Source organism: Cupressus sempervirens, chromosome 2 (assembly GCF_028749045.1).
Source record: "Cupressus sempervirens isolate cs-2001-9-10 chromosome 2, ASM2874904v1, whole genome shotgun sequence".
NCBI lineage: Eukaryota > Viridiplantae > Streptophyta > Pinopsida > Cupressales > Cupressaceae > Cupressus > Cupressus sempervirens.
The window spans coordinates 556,213,340-556,234,957 of record NC_143119.1 but is presented as its reverse complement, the minus strand read 5'-3'; the positions used below and the strand labels follow the sequence as shown (position 1 = coordinate 556,234,957).

The window sequence follows — 21,618 nt, the reverse complement described above, 5'->3', positions numbered from 1 at the left end:
GGATTGTGCATCGTCACAAGTGAATAGGGAGATTTGTCTGTGAACGGCGGCATGGTGATTTAAAGAGAAAATTGACTTAGTAGTCGGAGCATTGGCCTCAGGCCATTATGAAAGCCTTGCAATTTCTCTATAATTGCAACCTATGTTTTTGCAGTAGCAAAGTTTGCATGTTAGATTGGCCTTTGTTTTGTACAGTTCCAAGAGATGACCTCCAGAACTTATGGATTGGGCCCTTTCAAGGTGAAATTCATCTAGTTGATCAAATGAGCTCAATGACCATTTCACTCCCTTGGCTCCATGAATTCAAATCCCATCCAGCTGCCATAAACACTCCAAATGCCAAGCCGTTGTTACCATACCATCCTACCTGAGCTGTTCCACCCAAGCTGAGCTATTTTGCTCAATCTCCAAAAGGTTGCTATTTCACTACCTTGGTCCATGAATTCCAATCTCGTAACTGATAACAATCTTTTGCTCCTCTGCTGACCTCATAAAAAATGGGGTCGTGGATGGCTGTTTGGTCACATTTTTCAATATTTTGGATTTTTAAGGCAGTTGTCGATGTGTTCACTAATTTCTAATGTAGAGCAAGCCTCACACTAATAGCTTATATAAAAGAGTTGGCTACCGCAAGCCTCTCCCATGCCCCTCTCATTGATTCAATGCCGGTGTCAAGGTAGATGGATATGTCAGATTTTTAAATAGTGGACGCCGACGTTGAATCAATTAGAGGGGCATGAAGCACACCCTCAAGGTGCTATTCCTCGACTCTCCTTTAGATCATGTTTTCTTGTCACTTAGCTGGCACAATTTCAAAAAAAGGTTTGGCAGTAGTTGCCAGCCCTCACCATGTCTACTTGGTGATTTTAAAAGTTTATCTAAAATGGGAGCTCTCATCTAGCACCTTCGTCCGGTGTTGATCGGGTATTGCATAAATTTTTGCTATCGGCGCGAATCCCCCAACAAATGCCTACCCTTGGACTGCCTCTTAGATCACCTTCTTTGATCACTTGACCAATGTAATTATGGAAGAGACTTGGCAGTGGTTGCCATTCTATAGCATGTCTGTTCAGCAATTTTGAAGTTGATCTAATGGCTAGCCCTTGTCTATCCATGAGGTGGGTGCCTGGTGCTCTAGCAATTTTTTGTGTGCCTATCGCAGCTACAATGGGAGCTTTGATAAAAAAATCTCCTGGTGACCCTCCCCAATAGAAATAGTGTAGGTGTTCAAGAAAGACACGTAATTCAGATTTCAAATATTGGCACCAGCATTGTTTCTATTGGAAGGGCCGTAAAGCCATCTCAATTTTTCTATGCGAGGGCTCTCTCCCTAGAGTCATTCTCTTTGCAACAACTTCTTTGGAATTTTTTTTTGGAATGGTTTAGTAGCAGTTGTCATTTCAATGGTGCCGTTGTGGTGGTTGCCTGGGCAACGATCTGAAGGGAGAGACTTCGTCTAGCAGTTGGGCTGCGCATCACAAGTGACAAGGGATCCTTTGTAACCGGAAGCTCCCCATGGCCATTCGATGAGAAGAAGCATTTCCTATGTGAGCAAGGATGAATGTAGCCTCGAATTCCAAATGAAATAAACAACATCGGATCTATATAAGAGTGGAATGAAGCAGTAGCCTCTTTGCTATGCGTGGCTCCCCAAAGTTGCTCTTCTTTCTCACTCCATCGACACAAATTTGGGAGTTGTTTGACAATAGTTGTCATTCCAATGTGTCATTGCGGTGATCTGGAGAGTGATGCTAAGGGTGGGAGCTTGTGTCTAGCATTTGGGATGTTTGTGTGAGTGATCTAGGGAGCTTTTGTTTTTGGTACCTCTCTGTGGCCTTTGAATATATAGACCCAGTGCCGATGATATTGATGGATACGAGCCTTGGATTCTAAATTTGTTCATAGCTAACATTGGTTTTTGTGAGAGATGGGTATGAAAGCACATCCTGATTGCTACGCAAGAGCTCCCTAAGGTCGCCTCTATGCCAACTCAATTGGCACAACATTGGGAATGGTTCGATAGTCATTTTCGTTCAAATGTATCATCAAGGGATGTCTTGGAAAGTGGTCTTTCAAGGGCGAGCTCACCTCTAGCACTTGGATTATGCATCGCATCACAAGTGAATGGGGAGATCTCTCTATGAAAGGCAACATGGTTATTGCAAGAGAAAATTGACTTATTCAGAGCATTGGCCTCAAGCCATTATGACGGCCTTCTAATTTCTCTTTAATTGCAACCTATGTTTGTGCAGTAGTAGAGTTTGCATGTAAGATTGGCCTTGTTCTTGACAGTTCTAGGAGATGACCTCTGAAACTTTTGGATTGGGCCCCTTCAAGGTGAAATTCATCTAGTTAATCGGATGAGCTCGATGACCATTTCACTCCCTTGGCTCCATAAATTCACATCTCCTAACCGATGATAATCTTTTGCTCCTCTGCCAACCTCATAAAAAATTAGGTCGTTGATGGCTGTTTGGTCAGAATTTTCAATGATATGGATTTTTAAGGTAGTTGTCAGTGTGTTCACTAATTTCTAATGTAGAGTGAGCCTTGCACTAATAGCTTATATAGGAGAGGTGGTTGTTGCGAGCCTCTCCCATTCCCCTCTCATTGATTCAACGTCGGTGTCAAGGTAGATGGATATGTCAAATTTTGAAACGGTGGACATCGACGTTGAATCAATTGGAGGGGCATGATGACCACCCTTGAGGTGCTATTCCTCAACTCTCCTTTAGAATATTTTTTCTTGTCACTCATCTGGCACAATTTTGGAAAAAGGTTTGGTAGTGGTTGTCAGTCCTCACCGTGTCTACTTGGTGATTTTAAAACTTGATCTAAAATGGGAGCCCTCATCTAGCACCTTCGTCTGGTGTTGCTTGGGTATTGCATAAATTTTTTCTATAAGTGCAAATACCAGAATGAATTCCTACCCTTGGACTCTCTCTTAGATCACCTTCCTCTATCTCTTTATCAACACAATTATGGAAGAGACTTGGTAGCGGTTGCCATTCTATAGCATTTTTGTTCAGTGATTTCAAAGTTGATTCTAGCAATTTTTTATGTGCCTATCGTGGCTACAATGGGAGAGGTGGTTGTCGCGAGCCTCTCTCGTACCCCTCTAATTGATTCAATGCTGGTGTCAAGGTGGATGGATATGTCAAATTTTGAAATGGTGGACATCGACGTTGAATCAATTAGAGGGGCATGAAGCCCACCCCCGAGGTGCTATTCCTCGACTCTCCTTTAGATCATGTTTTCTTGAAACTTAGCTGGTGCAATTTTAGAAAAAAGTTTGACAACGGTTGCCAGCCCTCACCATGTCTACTTGGTGATTTTAAAACTTGATCTAAAATGGGAGCCCTCATCTAGCACCTCCTTCCAATGTTGCTTAGGTATTGCATAATTTTTTTCTATCGGTGTGAATCCCCCAATGAATGCCTACCCTTGGAGACTCTCTTAGATCACCTTCTTTGATCAGTCAACCAATGGAATTACAAAAGAGACTTGGCAGTGGTTGCCATTCTACAGCGTGTCTATTCAGCAATTTCGAAGTTGATCTAATGATGAGTCCTTGTCTAGCCATGAGGTGGGTGGTGGGTGCTCTAGAAAAAAATTTTGTGTGCCTATCATGGCTAAAATGGGAGAGGTGGTTGCCATGAGCCTCTCTGGTGCCCCCCTCATTGATTCAACACTGGTGTCAAGGGGGATGGATATGTCAGATTTTGAAATGGTGGATGCGGACGTTGAATCAATTAAAGGGGCATGAAGCCCACCCTCAAGGTGCTATTCCTAGACTCTCCTTTAGATCATATTTTCTTTTCACTCAGATGGCACAATTTCGGAAAAAGGTTTGGCAAGGGTTTCCAGCCATCACCATGTCTACTTGGTGATTTTAAAACTCGATCTAAAATGGGAGCCCTCGTCTAGCACCTCCGTCCAATGTTGCTCGAGTATTGCATAAATTTTTTCTATCGGCATGAATCCCCCAACGAATTCCTACCCTTGGACCCTCTCTTAGATCACCTTCTTCGATCACTCGACCTACACAATTATGGAAGCGAATTGGTAGCAATTTCCATTCTACAGCACGTCTGTTCTGTGATTTTGAATTTGATCTAATGGCGAGCCCTTGTCTAGCCATGAGGTGGGTGCTTGGCGCTCTAGCAATTTTTTGTGTGCCTATTATGGCTACAATGGGAGAGGTGGTTGTCATGAGCCTCTCCCATGCCCCCCTCATTGATTCAACGTCAGTGTTAGGGCGGATGGATATGTCAAATTTCAAAATGGTGGACGCCATCTTTGAATCAATTAAAGGGGCATGAAGCCCACCCTCAAGTTGCTATTCCTTGACTATCATTTAGATCATGTTTTCTTGTCACTCAGATGGCGCAATTTTAGAAAAAGGTTTGGCAGTAGTTGCCAGCCCTCACCATGTCTATTTGGTGATTTTAAAACTTGATCTAAAATGGGAGCCCTTGTCTAGCATGTCTTTCCGGTGTTGCTTGGGTATTGCATAATTTTTTCCTATTGGCACGAATCCCCTAATGAATGCCTACCCTTGGATTGTCTCTTAGATCACCTTCTTCGATCACTCGACCGATGCAATTATGAAAGAGACTTGTTAGCGGTTGCCATTCTATAGCACGTCTGTTTAGCAATTTCAAAGTTGATCTAATGGTGAGCCCTTGTCTAGCCATGTGGTGAGTGGTGGGCGCTATAACAATTTTTTGTGTGCCTATCGCAGCTACAATGGAAGAGGTGGTTGTTGCAAGCCTCTCTCGTGCCCCTCTGATTGATTCAATGTTGGTGTCAAGGTCGATGGATATGTTAGATCTTGAAATGGTGGATGCTGACGTTGAATCAATTAGAGGGGCATTAAGCCCACCCTCAAGGTGTTATTCCTAGACTCTCCTTTAGATCATGTTTTCTGGTCACTCAGCTAGTGCAATTTCAAAAAAAGGTTTGGTAGCGGTTGCCAGCCCTCACTGCATCTACTTGGTGATTTTAAAACTTGATCTAAAATAGGAGCCCTCGTTTAGCACCTCCATCCGATTTTGCTCAGGTATTGCATAAATTTTTTCTATCAGCGTGAATCCCCCAACGAATGCCTACCCTTGGACTCTCTCTTAGATCACCTTCTTCGATCACTTGACTGATGCAATTACAGAAGAGACTTGGTAGTGGTTGCCATTCTACAACATGTCTGTTCAGTGATTTCAAAGTTGATCTAATGGCGAGCACTTGTCTAGCCATGAGGTGGGTGCTGGGAACTCTAGCAATTTTTTGTGTGCCTATCATGGCTACAATGGGAGAGCTAGTTGCCACGAGCCTCTCCCATGCCCCTCTCATTGATTTAATGCCAGTGTCAAGGTGGATGGATATGTTAGATTTTGAAATGGTGGAGGCTGACATTGGATCAATTAGAGGGGCATGAAGCTCACCCTCAAGGTGCTTTTACTTGAGTCTCCTTTAGATCATGTTTTATTGTCACTCAGCTGGCGCAATTTTAGAAAAAGGTTTGGTAGCGGTTGCTAGCCCTCACCACATCTACTTGGTGATTTTAAAACTTGATCTAAAATGGGAGCCCTCGTCTACCACCTCCATCCAGTGTTGCTCGGGTATTGCATAAATTTTTGCTATCGGCAAGAATCCCCTAACGAATGCCTACCCTTGGACTGTCTCTTAGATCACCTTCTTCGATCACTTGACCAATGCAATTATGGAAGAGACTTGGCAGCGATTGCCAGTCTACAGTGCATCTATTCAGCAATTTTGAAGTTGATCTAATGGCAAGCCCTTGTCTAGCCATGAGGTGGGTGTTTGGCACTCTAGCAAATTTTTGTGTGCCTATCACGGCTACAATGGGAGCTTTGATAAAAAAATCTCTTGGTGACCCTCCCCAATAGAATCAGTGCAAGTGTTCAAGAAAGACACATTATTCGAATTTCAAATATTGGCACCAGTATCATTTCTATTGGAAGGGCCGTGAAGCCATCCCGATTTTGCTATGCGAGGGCTCTCTCTCCAAAGTTGTTCTCTTTGCAACAACTTCTTTGGCGCAAAATTTTTGGAATGGTTTGATAGAAGTTGTCATTGTAATGGTGCCATTGTGGTGGTTGCCTAGGCAGCAATCTGAACAACGAGCCTTCATCTAGCAGTTGGGCTATGCATCACAAGTGACAAGGGAGCCTTTGTTATCAGAAGCTCCCCGTGGTCATTCGATCAAAAGAGCCATTTCTTGTGTGAGAAAGGATGAATGCAGCCTCAGATTCCAAATGAAATCAACAACATCGGATCTAAACATAAGAGTGGAATGAAGTAGTAGCCTATTTGCTATGCAAGGCTCCCCAAAGTTGGTCTTCTTTCTCACTCCATTGGCACAAATTTGGGAGTTGTTCGACAGTGATTGCCATTCCAATGTGTCATTACGGTGATCTCAAGAGCAATGCTAAGGGTGAGAGCTTGTATCTAGCATTCGGGATGTTTGTGCAAGTGAGCAGGGGATCTTCTCTTATCAAAACCTCTCTGTGGCCTTTGAATATAGACCCAGTACCGACGATATCAATGAATAGGAGCCTTGGATTCTAAATTTGTTCACAACTAACATTGGTTTTTGTGAGAGATGGGTACAAAAGCACATCTCAATTTCTATGCGGGAGCTCCTTAAGGTCGCCTCTATCCAACTCAATCAGTACAACAGTGGGAATGGTTTGATAGTGGCTATCATTCCAATGTGTCATTGGGATGTCTTGGAAAGTGGTCTTTCAAGGGCAAGCTTGCATCTAGCACTTGGATTGTGTGTCACATCACAAGTGAATGGGGAGATCTCTCTATGAATGGTGGCATGGTGATTGCAAGAGAAAATTGACTTAGTCGGAGCATTGGCCTTGGGCCATTGTGACGGCCTTGCAATTTCTCTTTAATTGCAACCTATGTTTGTGCAGTAGTAGAGTTTGCATGTAAGATAGGCCTTGTTCTTGACTCTTCTAGGAGATGAGCTCTGGAACTTTTGGATTGGGCCCCTTCAAGGTGAAATTCATCTAGTTGATCATATGAAGCTTAATGTGCTTGTATCTATTCTGAGAAGGTAATGATGGTCATTAATCGATAGCGGTGAGTATATCTAATTTAGTAATCGCAATGGCAGAGCTAGTGGGAAGTACTTGTCAACTTTGTTTTGTTGGATACCCTATATGTAGGTGTTTGCATGGCTTGCAATACACTATACATTTGGTGTTTGATTGTAAGATGCACTTGTTGCTGAGTGTATGGAGTTTTATCTTTTAGCCAAGGGCTCTGACTCTTGGCATGTTCTATCGTTGCATTTTTATCCTGCCCAAATGGCAAGAAGGAAAGAGATGGTCGCCTCTTCATTTTCTCATCCTAAAGAAGTGCATGGCACTATCATGGCAGCTATTGTGGTCTAGGTCATTAGAAGCATAAAGTATTACCGATAATTTTTGTTTGCATGCGAAAACTCTAAATGCCCTATCCTACCCGTGCGATCCGAACGGCTATCGCTCATGGGTTCTGCGAGAGATACTCTTCTTTAGCTTCCCCCTAAAGAGAGTGTTTGGTGTTTGCATTGTGTGGACAAAAAGCCCAAGGTGTTTCATCACTCTTCAAATGAAAGATTCTAGGAGGGCTTTTTGAAGTATGGCCATTTGTACGGGGTGCACCAAAAAGCGTATAGGGGGCATATGCCTGGGAAATGGATGTCTCTAAGTGTCCTTACTTAGTTGCGTGCGCGGTGTTCATCTTTGCATTACAACTTTGTTGTGAGCATTTGTGATTCAATCAATTTGGGGGAACAGGTTTCGTATGAGATGTTCTTCTTAGGCTCCTACAAACTAGAGTGCTCATCTTTGTAATGCTTTGAAAAGTGCAGGCCCAACATGTCTGTTTAGGGGAAGAAATCACACAAATTCTTTTTGCCGAGATGTGGGTGCTCGCGGGTGGTTCCCTCGCAGTGCAGTTCTTTGGTATGTGCATGTGCATGAGATTGAAGCTTTTCTAACAACGCTAGTGTGAGTGTTCACCCGTAGGAACTTTTCTGTACCTGCACTGGCAGATCATGTGTCATGAGGAATGGTTAGTGAGGCTGTGCTGGGAAAGGAGATATTTGCCAGAGGTTAGACATGTTCGTGTATGCGGGTGAGTTCTCATCACCTATAAATGTGTAGAGGGGGTGTTATACACGATGCCCTTGAGTGGCCTTATAATTAAGGTGGTCACGTGCATAGTGATGCCCCCGCCAATTGCATTACCAGCCATGTTTTCAACTCACACGGTCCTTCACCCTTTAGCACGGTGGTCTCTGTTGGCACTTTGGCAACCAGCTCTTCATCATGGGAAAATGTTTGTTGTGATTGAGAAGGATTTTTTCTATGTGGGTGCACCCCCACAGGCATGTAGGAGGCATATTCCTGGGAAATGGATGTCTTTGAGTGGCCTTACAATTGAGGTGGCTATGTGCGCAATGCATCTTGTACAGACTTGAGGCTTCTTTTCGAGTAGTGGTGATAGTGAGTTTGAGGGTAAAGGGTTCCATACAGGATGTTCTTCCTAGGCGCCTGTGAACTGAGCCTCCCTATTCGGCCCTCTTTGGTTGACGATGGGACACTTTCCTCTTGTGTGAAATCTTTGAGCGTTGTGAGCCCTGCATGTGCTGTGAACATCATTCTTGTTGCTTGTGTGGCAGATTATGTTTGGATGCATGACAGAACGAATGCAAATTTTAGTTCCCCATCACGGCGGGCATCCCTTGGATATAGCAGGTCTTGGGGGTCCCCTTGTTGTTAGAACCTACCTGGTCAATCCTGCCAGTAGTCATATGCTTGTCTCAAAGATTAAGCCATGCATTTCTAAGTATGAACTATTTCAGACTGTGAAACTGTGGATGGCTCATTAAATCAGTTATAGTTTCTTTGATGGTACTTTGCTACTTGGATAACTATAGTAATTCTAGAGCTAATACGTGCACCAAATCTCGACTCTTGGAAGGGATGCATTTATTAGATAAAAGGCTGGTGCGGGCTTGCCCACTATTCCAGTGATTCATGATAACTCGATGGATCACACGGCCTTCATACTGGCGACACTTCATTCAAATTTCTACCCTATCAACTTTTGATGGTAGAATAGAGGCCTACCATGGTGGTGATGGGTGACAGAGAATTAGGGTTTGGTTTTGGAGAGGGAGCCTGAGAAACAACTACCACATCCAAGGAAGGTAGCAGGTGCACAAATTACCCAATCCTGACATGGGGAGGTAGTGACAATAAATAACAATACTGGGCTCATCGAGTCTGGTAATTGGAATGATTACAATCTAAATCCCTTAATGAGGATCCATTGGAGGGAAATTATGGTGCCAGAAGAAACACTAATTGTAGCTCCAATAGCATATATTTAAGTTGTTGCAGTTAAAAAGCTCATAGTTGGACCTTGGGTCATCACGGTCGGTCTGCCTTCTAGGTGTGCTTTTTCCCTCACATCCCTTCTGCCGGAAGCATTTTCCTGACCTTAATTGGCTAGGTCATAGTTCTAGCACCGTTACTTTGAAATATTAGAGTGCTCAAAGCAATCCTACACTCTGAGTACATTAGTATGGAATAACACGATAGGAGTCTCGTCCTGTTCCATTCGCCTTCGGGACCAAAGTAATGATTAATAGGGACTGTCGAGGGCATTCATATTTCATTGTCAGAGGTGAAATTCTTGGATTTATGGAAGATGAACCATTGCGAAAGAATTTGCCAAGGATGTTTTCATTAATCAAGAATGAAAGTTGGGGGCTTGAAGACGATCAGATATCATCCTAGTCTCAACCATAAATAATGCCGACCAGGGATCGGTGGATGTTGCTCTAAGGACTCCGCCAGCACCTTCTAAGAAATCAGAGTGTTTGGGTTCAAGGGGAGTATAGTCACAAGGCTGAAACTTAAAGGAATTGATAGAAGGGCACCACCAAGAGTGGAGCCTGCGGCTTAATTTGACTAAACACGGGGAAACTTACCAGGTCCAGACATAGTAAGGATTGACAGATTGAGAGCTCTTTCTTGATTCTATGGGTGGTGGTGCATGGCCATTCTTAGTTGGTGGAGCAATTTGTCTATTAATTCCATTAATGAATGAGACCTTAGCCTTCTAACTAGCTACGTGAAGGTTCCCCTTCATGGCCAACTTCTTAGAGGGACTATGGCCTCCTAGGCCTTGGAAGTTTGAGGCAATAACAGGTTTGTGATACCCTTAGATGTTCTGGGCCACACGCATGCTACACTGATGCAACCAATGAGTTTCTCTCCCTAGCCAAAAAGGTTTGGGAAATCTTGCCAAATTGCATCATGATGGGGATAGACCATTGCAATTATTGATCTTCAACAAGGAATTCCTAGTAAGCGTGATTCATCAGCTTGCATTGACCACGTCCCTACACTTTGTACACACCACCCATCACTCCTACCGATTGAATGATCTAGTGAAGTGTTTGGATCACGACAACAATGGCAATTCTTGTTGGCAACATCATGAGAAGTTCAATGAACCTTATCATTTAGAGGAAGGAGAAGTCGTAACAAGGTTACCGTAGGTGAACCTGCTGTAGGATCATTGTCAGTTCGAGACCCTAAATCATGTAGGGGATGGAGTTGGCCTCCTCCCCACCCCTAAAATCTCAGGGGCATATGGAAACTTGGCCCTGCAGTGATGTGCTTGATGGCCAAGCTATGGGTCTAGTGCCATCAAGGTTGATGGTCACATTGAATTCCATGATCGAAAGTGTGGATTCCTCACAGGGCGAAGAAGAGACTCGGATGTAATCTGTATTTGGATCAGTGCCTTCAAATGACATTTGCATCAGAGTGAGAGGTCTTTTCTCAATTGGAGTTTAGAGGGGGTCTAGGCCTCGTCCCCCGTTGAGATTTCATGGTTCGATCGCATGCACTTTTCTGTGCCAGGGATCCATCATTTTGACGGTGGCAAGTCGAGACTGCCACAACCTCCTGTTGCCTTACCCAGGTGTGTTGACTCATCACTTGGAGTGTTCTGTGTTTAGGATGGGTGCACTCGCATGATTTTTGAGGTAGGGGCCCCGTCCGCTGACACGACTCTTCCATGTGTCAACTCCCACCTTTGCAAGGTGATGGGGCAGCGACACACCACAACGTTCCTTGTCATGCCCATTGGGTGCTCAGGGTTTGGGATGTGTCAACACCCAACACACGGGTGCATTGCGCACCTTAGAAATCCAAATAATGTAGTGTGATCCAGCACCTCGCACGCTTGGGTCACTAAAAGACAAAAACATAACAAAATCATGACTCTCGACAATGGATATCTCAGCTCTCGCCACGATGAAGAATGTAGCAAAATGCGATACTTAGTGTGAATTGAAAAATCCTTTGAATCATCAAGTCTTTGAACGTAAGTTGCACCAAAGGCCTCGACCAAGGGCATGTCTACTTGGGAATCGCACTACAAAATTTTTCCCTCCCCAGCGAGGAGTGGAGATGGCCATCCATGTCTGCAAGTAGCATGTGGTTAGCTAAAATGAGCATGAGGTCCATCGATCCCTCATGATGAGCGGTGGCTCACAAAGGCCAGTGTTGGTTTGTGCTAATCGAATGATTCCTTGCAAGGAACTTTATTCTTGGCTTAGCGGCCCGCTATAGTGTAGGCATGCTACATCTCTACTGCATCCCTAAGTCAAGCATGAATACCCACTGAGTTAAAGCATATCAGTAAGTGGAGGAAAAGAAACTTACCAGGATTTCCCTAGTAACGACGAGCCAACTAGGAAGAGCCCAGCATGAAAATCGACGGCTGTGCCTATCAAATTGTAGTCTGTAGAAGCATCCTCAGTGATAAACCAGGCCCACGTCCCTTAGAAGGGGGCACTGAAGAGGGTGAGAGCCCTGTCGAGCTCAGACTTTGAAAAAGTATGGGTGAGAGACCGATAGCGAACAAGTACCGTGAGGGAAAGATGAAAAGGACTTTGAAAAGAGAGTTAAAGAGTGCTTGAAATTGTTGGGAGGGAAGTGGATGGAGGATGAGGATGTGCCTCGATCGGATGCCAAATGGTGTGAGCCAATCTGCCACTTGGTTCGGGGGATGTGCCAACGTGGGCTATCATGGCAGCACAAGTGTGACCTTCTGGTCACAGAAATACTTCCATCATAGAAGTTGAGGAGCAAAGCGCATGCCTTTATGGTGGGCTCTCGGGCACCTGTGCGCTCGTGGTACTGGCCAGTGGGCTTTCCATCCAACCCATCTTGAAACACAGACCAAGGAGTCTAACATGTGTGCAAGTTGGTAGGTTGGGAAAACCCGCGAGGTGCAAGGAAGCTAACTGGCAAGATCCCCTCTTGGGGGGTGCACTGCCGACCGACCCTGATCTTCTATGAAGGGTTTGAGTGGGAGCACACTTGTTGGGACCCAAAAAATGGTGAACTATGCTTGAGTAGGGAGAAGCCAAAGGGAACTCTAGTGGAGGCTCGCAGCAATACTAACATGCAAATCGTTCATTTGACTTGGGTATAGGGGTGAAAGACTAATCGAACTGTCTAGTAGCTGGTTTCCTCCGAAGTTTCCCTCAAGATAGTTGGAGCTCATGTGCAAGTTTTATCAAGTAAAGTAAATGATTAGAGGCATTGGGTGCAAAGAACCCTCAACCTATTCTCAAACTTTAAATAGGTAAGTCAGTGTGGTTTCTCTATTGAGCTGCGCCATGGAATCATGAGCTCCAAGTGGGCCATTTTTGTTAAGCATAACTGGTGATGCAGGATGAATTGAAAGTTGAGTTATGATGCCAAATTGTGTGCTAACCTAGATCCAACAAAGGGTGTTGGTTGATTAAGACAATAGGACAGTGCTCATGGAAGTCAAAATCCCCTAAGGAGTGTGTAACAACTCACCTATCGAATCAACTAGCCTCGAAAATGGATGGCGCTGTAGAGAGCAACCTATACTCGACCGTCAGGGAAAGTGCCAAGGTCTAATGAGTAGGAGGATGCAGGGGTTGTTGCAAATCCTTGGGCGTGAGCCTGGGTGGACCAGCCCCTGCTGCAGATCTTGGTGGTAGTACCAAATATTCAAATGAGAACTTTGAAGACTGAAGTGGGGAAAGGTTTCATCGAAAGGGAATTAGGTTAATATTCCTGAACCAGGATGTGGCGGTGGACGACAATGTTAGGAAATCTAGAGATGTCGGCAGGGGCCCCAAGAAGAGTTTTCTTTTCTTTTTAACAGGCTGCCCACCCTAAAATCAGTTCAACTAGAGATAGGGTCCAGCAGCTGGAAGAGCACCACATGTCTCACGATGTCCAGTGCGCCTTTGGTAGCCCTTGAAAATCTAGAGGACCAAGTATCATTCACGCCTGGTCATACTCATAACCACATCAGGTCTCCAAGGTGAACAACCTCTGGTCAACAAAATAATGTACGTAAGGGAAGTTAGCAAAATGGATCTATAACTTTAGGAAAAGGATTGGCTCTAAGGGATGGGCCTAGGGGTCTACACCCTGAACTCATGGGCTATTGGTGGCCTACCTGAGCTGCTCCCATGGTGAGGGTGGGCCATCGCGTGCCGATCAGGCGATGGATGCAGGACACCCCCTTCAACGGTCTTTCCCTAGGCGACAAACAGTCAACTCAAAACTGGTATGGACAAGGGGAATCTAACTATTTAATTAAAAAAAAGCATTGCGATGGTCCCTGTGGATGCTAACGCAATGTGATTTCTACCCAGTGCTCTGAATGTCAAGGTGAAGAAATTCAACCAAGCACGGGTAAACGGCGAGAGTAACTATGACTCTCTTAAGGTAGCCAAATGCCTCATCATCTAATTAGTGATGTGCATGAATGGATTAATGAGATTCCCATTGTCCCTATCTACTATCTAGAAAAACCACAGCCAAGCGAATGGGCTTGGCAAAATCAATGGGGAAAGAAGACCCTATTGAGCTTGACTCTAGTTTGACTTTGTGAAATGACTTGAGAGGTGTAGAATAAGTGGGAGCTTTCAGGTGCAAGTGAAATACCACTACTTTTAACATTATTTTACTTATTCCATGAGGAAGAGATGGGGCAATGCCCCTATTTTTAGCCTTAAGGTGCATCTAGGCATGCCGATCCAAGCAGAATACATTGTCAAGTGGTGAGTTTTGCTAGGGTGGCACATCTGTTAAAAGATAATGTAGGTGTCCTAAGATGAGCTCAATGAGAATAGAAATCTCGTATGGAACAAAAGGGTAAAAGCTCATTTGATTTTTATTTTTAGTACAAATACAAACTGTGAAAGCGTGGCCTATCGATCCTTTAGACTTTTAGAATTTGAAGCTAGAGGTGTCAGAAAAGTTACCATAGGGATAACTGGCTTGTGGTAGCCAAGCATTCATAGCAATGTTGCTTTTTGATCCTTCGATGTTGGCTCTTCCTATCATTGTGAAGCAGAATTCACCAAGTGTTGGATTGTTCACCCACCAATAGGGAACGTGAGCTGGGTTTAGACTGTCATGAGATAGGTTAGTTTTTCCCTACTGATGATCCATGCCATGATAGTAATTCAACTTAGTATGAGAGGAACCATTGATTCATACATTTGATCATTGCACTTGGTTTAAAAGCTAGTGGTGTGAAGCTACCATGTGTCGAATTATGACTAAACTCCTCTAAGTTAGAATCCATGTTAGATGCAGTGAATATGTCTCTCTGGCTACATCGCGACCCATAGTAGGGGTGCTCTTGCACTCCCAGGGGCCCGTGTCATTGGCCATCTCTGATCGGTGCATTAGTCCATTGGAGCAACCTTGGATATTAATTTCAAGTAGTTGACGAGAAGAATCTTTTGCAGATGACTTAAATAAGCGATGGGGTATTGTAAGTGGCAGAGTGGCCTTGCTACCACAATCCACTGAGATTCAACCCTTTGTCGCCTTGATTCATAAAACCTTTTTTGACTCTGACCTAGGTGGGGTTTGTAATTTGTGCGAGGGAAAGAAAATCTCCCAAGTGCCAAATTCTGAGTGGGTGGGGTTTGCAATTTTTTTTTGCAAGGTTGTAACAATCTCTGAGGTGCCAAATTCCTAGGGGGTAGAGTTTGCAATTTGTGCGAGTGTAGGAAAATCTTCCAAGTGCCAAATTTTGGGTGGGTGGGGTTTGCAATTTTTGTGAGGGCAGAAAAACTCTCCCAGGTGCCAAATTTCAAGTGGGTGCAGTTTTGTGAAAATTTCCGTGAGGGCAAGGAAATCTCCCAAGTGCCAAATTCTCGGTGGGGTGGGGTTTTGTAAAAAATTTTGCGAGGGCGAAGAAATCTCCCAAGTGCCAAATTCTTGGTGGGTGGGGTTTACAATTTCTGCTGGGGAAAAAAGATCTCCCAAGTGACACATTTTGGGTGGGTGGGGTTTTGTAAAAAATTTTGCGAGGGCAAAAAAATCTCCCAAGTGCCAAATTCCAGGCGGGTGCAGTTTGCAATTTCTGTGAGGGCGAAAAAATCTCCCAAGTGCCAAATTCTTGATGGGTGGGGTTTGCAATTTTTGTGAGCGCGTAAAAAGCTCCCAGGTGCCAAATTCCTGGCGGCTAGGCTTTGCAACTTTTGCCAGAGTAGAAAAATCTCTCGAGTGCCAAATTTCGGGAGAGAGGGAGGGGTTTTGTAGAAATTTCTGCCAGGGCAGAAAAATCTCCCGAGTGATAAATTTTTTGTGCGTGGGGTTTTGCAAAATTTCCACGAGGGGGAAAAAAATCTCCCAAGTCCCAAATTCTGAGCTAGTGGGGTTTGCGATTTTTAGAAGGGCGAAAAAATCTCCCAAGTGCTAAATTCCCAGCAGGTGGGATTTTGTGATTTCTGCGAGTGGGAAAAAATCTCTCGAGTGCCAAAGTTTCCTCGAGGGCAAAAAAGTCTTCCAAGTGCAATTTCCATGTGGGTTGGGTTCATAATCAGTGCAATTTTGGGCAGGTCAGGTTTGATATTTCTGTGAGGGCAAGAAAATCTTCCAATTTCAAATTTCGAGTAGGTGGGGTTTCATAATTTCCAAGTGCCAAATTCTGAGCGAGTGGGGTTTGTAAATTCTACGAGGGCAAAAAAATCTTCCAAGTCCAAATTTTGAGCAGGTGGGGTTTCTAAATTTTTGTGAGGGCAGAAAAATCTTTTGACTGCAAATTCTAGGCAGGTCCCTAGGTTTTGTAATTTTTGCAAGAGCAAACAACTCATGTACGTGATCCAAAATCGGTCAACTTATTTTTTCGGTTAACACCCAAAGTTTTGAACTCAAATTGAGTTGGCTACCCCGACTCGAATCGCCTCGAGCCTAATTGCCTCCAAATTTTTTGCACAACCCATGTCACTGTGCTTGACTTGATTCTAAGTGCCTCAAGTCATGTACGTGGTCCAAAAGAGGTCAAATTTTTTTTTTTGGGTTAATGCCCAAAGTTTTCAACTCAAACCGTGTCGACAACCCCGACACGAATCGCCCCAACTACCGCAACCCCGGCTCAAATCATGTCAAGCCTTAATTGACTCCAATTTTTTCACACAACTCATGTCACCGTGCTCCACATGATTCTAAGTGCATGGAGTCATGTGCGTGATCCAAAGGTGGTCAACTTTTTTTTTGGGTTAACGCCCAAAGTTTTCAACCCAAATTGTGTTGGAAACCTCGACTCATATCGCCTCGAGCCTTAACCACCTCTAGTTTTTTCATAGGACTCATGTTACCATGCTCGACTTGGTGCCCTGAGTCATGTAAATGATCCAAAAGCCTCGAGCCTTAAACGCCTACAATTTTTTTGAACCACTCATGTCACCGTGCTTGACTTAATTCTATGCACCCCAAGTCATGTACGTGATCCAAAAGCGATTAACTCTTTTTTTGGCTAACGGCCAAAGTTTTCAAATCGACGCAGCTACCCTGACTCGAATTGCCTCGAGCCCTAACCGCCTCCATTTTTTTTTGCTTGACTCATGTAACCGCACTTGCCTTGATTCTGAGTGGCTCGAGTCACTTACGTTATCCAAAACTAGGTAACTTTTTCTTTTTTCTTTTTTTTGTCAAGTCCCAAAGTTTTGAACTCGAATAGAGTCGGATACCCTGACTCGAGTCGTCTACAAATTTTTTGCACGACTCATGTCACCATGCTCTAGTTGATTCTAAGTGCCCTGAGCCATGTACGTAATCCAAAAGTGGTTAACTTTTTCTTTTAGGTTAATGCCCAAAGTTTTCAACTTGATCGGCCTTGGCAACCTCGACTCGAAGCGCCTCGAGCCTTAATGGCCTCCAATGTTTTTGCATGACTCATGCCACCGTCAACTTTTCACTTGAATCATGTCACCTAGGCCACCTCAATGCTACGTGACCCGAGCCCTGTGTGTGATCCAAGTCGACTCTTTAAGTCTATTCATCAAGTCACCCGAACAAGTACTCTCACCAAGTCAACTCTTTAGGTCCATTCATCAAGTCACCCTGCCAAGTCGACCCTTTAAGTCCATTCATCAAGTCACCCAACCAAGTACTCTCACCAAGTTGACTCTTTAAGTCCTTTCATCAAGTCACCCCACCAAGTTGACTCTTTAAGTCCATTCATCAATTCACAAGAACAAGTACTCTCACCAAGTCAACTCTTTATGTCCCTTCATCAAGTCACCCCACCCGGTCAGCCCACCAAGTTGACTCTTTAAGTCCATTCGTCAGTTCACCCCACCAAGTATTCTCACCAAGTTGACTCTTTAAGTTTTCTCATCAAGTCGAGCCACCAAATACTCTCACCAAGTCAACTCTTTGAGTTTGTTCATCAAGTCACCCCACTAAGTACTCTAACCAAGTTAATTCATCAAGTCAACCCACCAAGTACTCTCACCAAGTCGACTCTTTAAGTTTGTTCATCAAGTCACCCCACCCAGTACTCTCACCAAGTCAACTCTTTAGGTCTATTCACCAAGTCACCCCGCCAAGTCAACCCTTTAAGTTCGTTCACCAAGGCACTGCACCAAGTACTCTCACCAAGTTGACTCTTTAAGTCTGCTCATCAAGTCAAGCCACCAAGTACTCTCACCAAGCTAACTCTTTGAGTCCATTAATCAAGTCACCTCACCGAGTACTCTAACCAAGTCGATTCTTCAAGTGCGTTGATCAAGTCACCCCAACAAGTACTCTCACCAAGTCAACTCTTTAAGTTTGTTCATCAAGTCACCCCACCAAGTACTCTCACCAAGTCAACTCTTTAACTCTGTTCATCAAGTCACCCCTCCAAGTCAACCCTTCAAGTGTGTCCATCAAGTCACACCACCAAGTACTCTCACCAAGTTGACTCTTTAAGTCTGTTCATCAAGTCACCCCACCAAGTACTCTCACCAAGTCAACTCTTTAGGTACGTTGATCAAGTCACCCTACCAAGTTGACTATTCAAGTCTATTCATCAAGTCACCCTACCAAGTACTCTCACCAAGTCGACTCTTTAAATCCTTTCATCAAGTCACCCCACCAATTTGACTCTTTAAGTCTATTCATCAAGTCACCAGAACAAGTACTCTTACTAAGTTGACTCTTTAAGTTCGTTCATCATGTCACCCCACCAGGTTGGCCCACCAAGTACTCTCACCAAGTTGACTCTTTAATTCCATTCATCAGTTCACCCTACCAAGTACTCTCAACAAGTTGACTCTTTAAGTCTGATCATCAAGTTGCGCCACCAAGTACTCTCACCAAGTTGACTCTTTACATCCATTCATCAAGTCACTAGAATAAGTACTCTCGCCAAGTCGACTCTTTAAGTCCATTCATCAAGTCGCCCCATCTGGTGTGCCCACCAAGTACTCACACCAAGTTGACTCTTTAAGTTTTTTCATCAGTTCACCCGGCCAAGTACTCTCACCAAGTACTCTTTAAGTCCTTTCATCAAGTCACCCCACCAAGTCAACTCTTTAAGTCTGTTCATCAAGTCACCAGAACAAGTACACTCACCAAGTTGACTCTTTAAGTCCATTCATCAGTTCACCCTGCCAAGTACTCTCACCAAGTTGACTCTTTAAGTTCGTTCATCAAGTCACCCCACCAGGTTGGCCCACCAAGTACTCTCACCAAGTTGAGTCTTTAAGTCCGTTCATCGGTTCATCCTACCAAGTACTCTCAACAAGTTGACATTTTAAGTTTGATCATCAAGTCACACAACCAAGTACTCTCACCAAATTGACTCTTTACATCCCTTCATCAAGTCACCAGAACAAGTTCTCTCACCAAGTCGACGCTTTAAGTCCATTCACCAAGTCACCCCACTAGGTCGGCCCACCAAGTACTCCCACCAAGTTGACTCTTTAAGTATGTTCAGCAATTCACCCCGCCAAGTACTCTCACCAAGTCGACTCTTTAAGTCCTTTCATCAAGTCACTCCACCAAGTCGACTCTTTAAGTCTGTTCATCAAGTCACCAGAACAAGTACTCTCACCAAGTCAACTCTTTAAGTTCATTCATCAGTTCGCCCTGCCAAGTACTCTCACCAAGTTGACTCTTTAAGTTTTCTCATCAAGTCGAGCCACCAAGTACTCTCACCAAGTTGACTCTTTGAGTCCGTTCATCAAGTCACCCCACTAAGTTCTCTCACCAAGTAAATTCTTCAAGTGCATTCATCAAGTCACCCCACCAAGTACTCTCACCATGTTGACTCTTTAAGTCTATTCATCAAGTCACATCACCAAGTACTCTCACCAAGCCAACTCTTTAGGTCCATTCACCAAGACACCCTACCAAGTTGACCCTTTAAGTCCATTCATCAAGTCACCCCACCAAGTACTCTAACCAAGTCGACTCTTTAAGTCCTCTCATCAAGTCACCCCACCAAGTCGACTCTTTAAGTCCATTCATCAAGTCTCAAGAAGAAGTACTCTCACCAAGTCGACTGTTTATGTCCGTTCATCAAGTCACCCCACCAGGTCAGCCCACCAAGTTGACTCTTTAAGTTCGTTCATCAGTTCACCCTGCCAAGTACTCTCACAAAGTGGACTCTTTAAGTCTGCTCATCAGGTCAAGCCACCAAGTACTCTCACCAAGTTGACTCTTTGAGTCCATTCATCAAGTCACCCCACCAAGTAAATTCTTCAAGTGCATTGATCAATTCACCCCAATAATTACTCTCACCAAGTTAACTCTTTAAGTCTGTTCATCAAGTCACCCCACCAAGTACTCTCACGAAGTCAACTCTTTAGGTTCATTCATCAAGTCACCCCACCAAGTCGACCCTTCAAGTGCATTCATCAAGTCACCCAACCAAGTACTCTCACCAAGTCGACTCTTTAAGTTTGTTCATCAAGTCACCCCACCAAGTACTCTCACCAAGTCAAATCTTTAGGTACGTTCATCAAGTCACCCCTCCAAGTCAACCCTTTAAGTCCGTTCATCAAGTCACCCTGCCAAGTACTCTCACCAAGTCGACTCTTTAAGTCCTTTCATCAAGTCACCCGACCAAGTTGAATCTTTAAGTTCGTTCATCAAGTCACCAGAACAAGTACTCTCACCAAGTTGACTCTTTAAGCCTATTCATCAAGTCACCCCACTAGATCGGCCCAATAAGTACTCTCACCAAGTTGACTCTTTAAGTCTATTCATGAGTTCACCCCACAAAGTAATCTCAACAAGTTGACTCTTTAAGGCAGATCATCAAGTCGTGCCACCAAGTACTCTCACCAAGTTGACTCTTTACGTCCATTCATCAAGTCACTAGAACAAGTACTCTCACCAAATCAACACTTTAAGTCCATTCATCAAGTCACCACACCAAGTCGGCCCACCAAGTCGACTCTTTAAGTCTGTTCATCAGTTCACCCCGCCAAGTACTCTCACCAAGTTGACTCTTTAAGTCTGCTCATCAAGTCGAGCCACCAAGTACTCTCACCAACTCAACTCTATAAGTTCGTTCATCAAGTCACCCCACCAAGTACTCGAAGCAAGATGATTCTTCAAGTGCATTCATCAAGTCACCCCACCAAGTACTCTCACGAAGTTAACTCTTTAAGTCCTTTCATCAAGTCACCCCACCAAGTATTCTCGCCAAGTCAACTATTTAGGTCTGTTCATCAAGTGACCCCGCCAAGTCGACTCTTTAAGTCCACTCATCAAGTCACCCCACCAAGTACTCTCACCAAGTCAACTCTTTAAGTCCTTTCATCAAGTCACCCCACCAAGTCAAGTCTTTAAGTCTATTCATCATGTCTCTAGAACAAGTACTCTCACCAAGTCGACTCTCTAAGACCGTTCATCAAGTCAACACTAGGTCGGCCCACCAAGTACTCTCACCAAGTCAAATCTTTAAGTCCGTTCATCAGTTCACCCCACAAAGTACTCTCACCAAGTTGACTCTTTAAGTCCGCTCATCAAATTGCACCACCAAGTACTCTCACCAAGTCGACTCTTTAAGTTCGTTCCTCAAGTCACCCCACCAAGTACTCTAACCAAGTCGATTCTTCAAGTGCATTCATCATGTCACCCAACCAAGTACTCTCACCAAGTCCACTCTTTAACTCTGTTCATCAAGTCACCTGACCAAGTACTCTCACCAGGTCAACTCTTTAGGTCCGTTCATCAAGTCACCCCACAAAGTCGACCCTTCTGGTGCATTCGTCAAGTCACCCCACCA

The 21,618-nt window shown here is 44.2% G+C and overlaps 2 non-coding genes and 1 pseudogene across 2 annotated transcripts; all 3 read left to right on the top strand.

Moving 5' to 3' along the window:
- The first annotated feature begins 8,806 nt into the window (after nucleotides 1-8,806).
- LOC149573784 (18S ribosomal RNA) lies at nucleotides 8,807-10,614 on the top strand (annotated as a pseudogene).
- Nucleotides 10,615-11,319: 705 nt separating this feature from the next.
- On the top strand, nucleotides 11,320-11,473 carry LOC149573783 (5.8S ribosomal RNA). The gene has a single exon (XR_016361334.1). It is a non-coding gene; the product is annotated as a 5.8S ribosomal RNA (ribosomal RNA).
- A 223-nt stretch (nucleotides 11,474-11,696) lies between these two features.
- LOC149573782 (25S ribosomal RNA) lies at nucleotides 11,697-14,943 on the top strand. Its single transcript, XR_016361074.1, has one exon. It is a non-coding gene; the product is annotated as a 25S ribosomal RNA (ribosomal RNA).
- The last annotated feature ends 6,675 nt before the right edge of the window (nucleotides 14,944-21,618 follow it).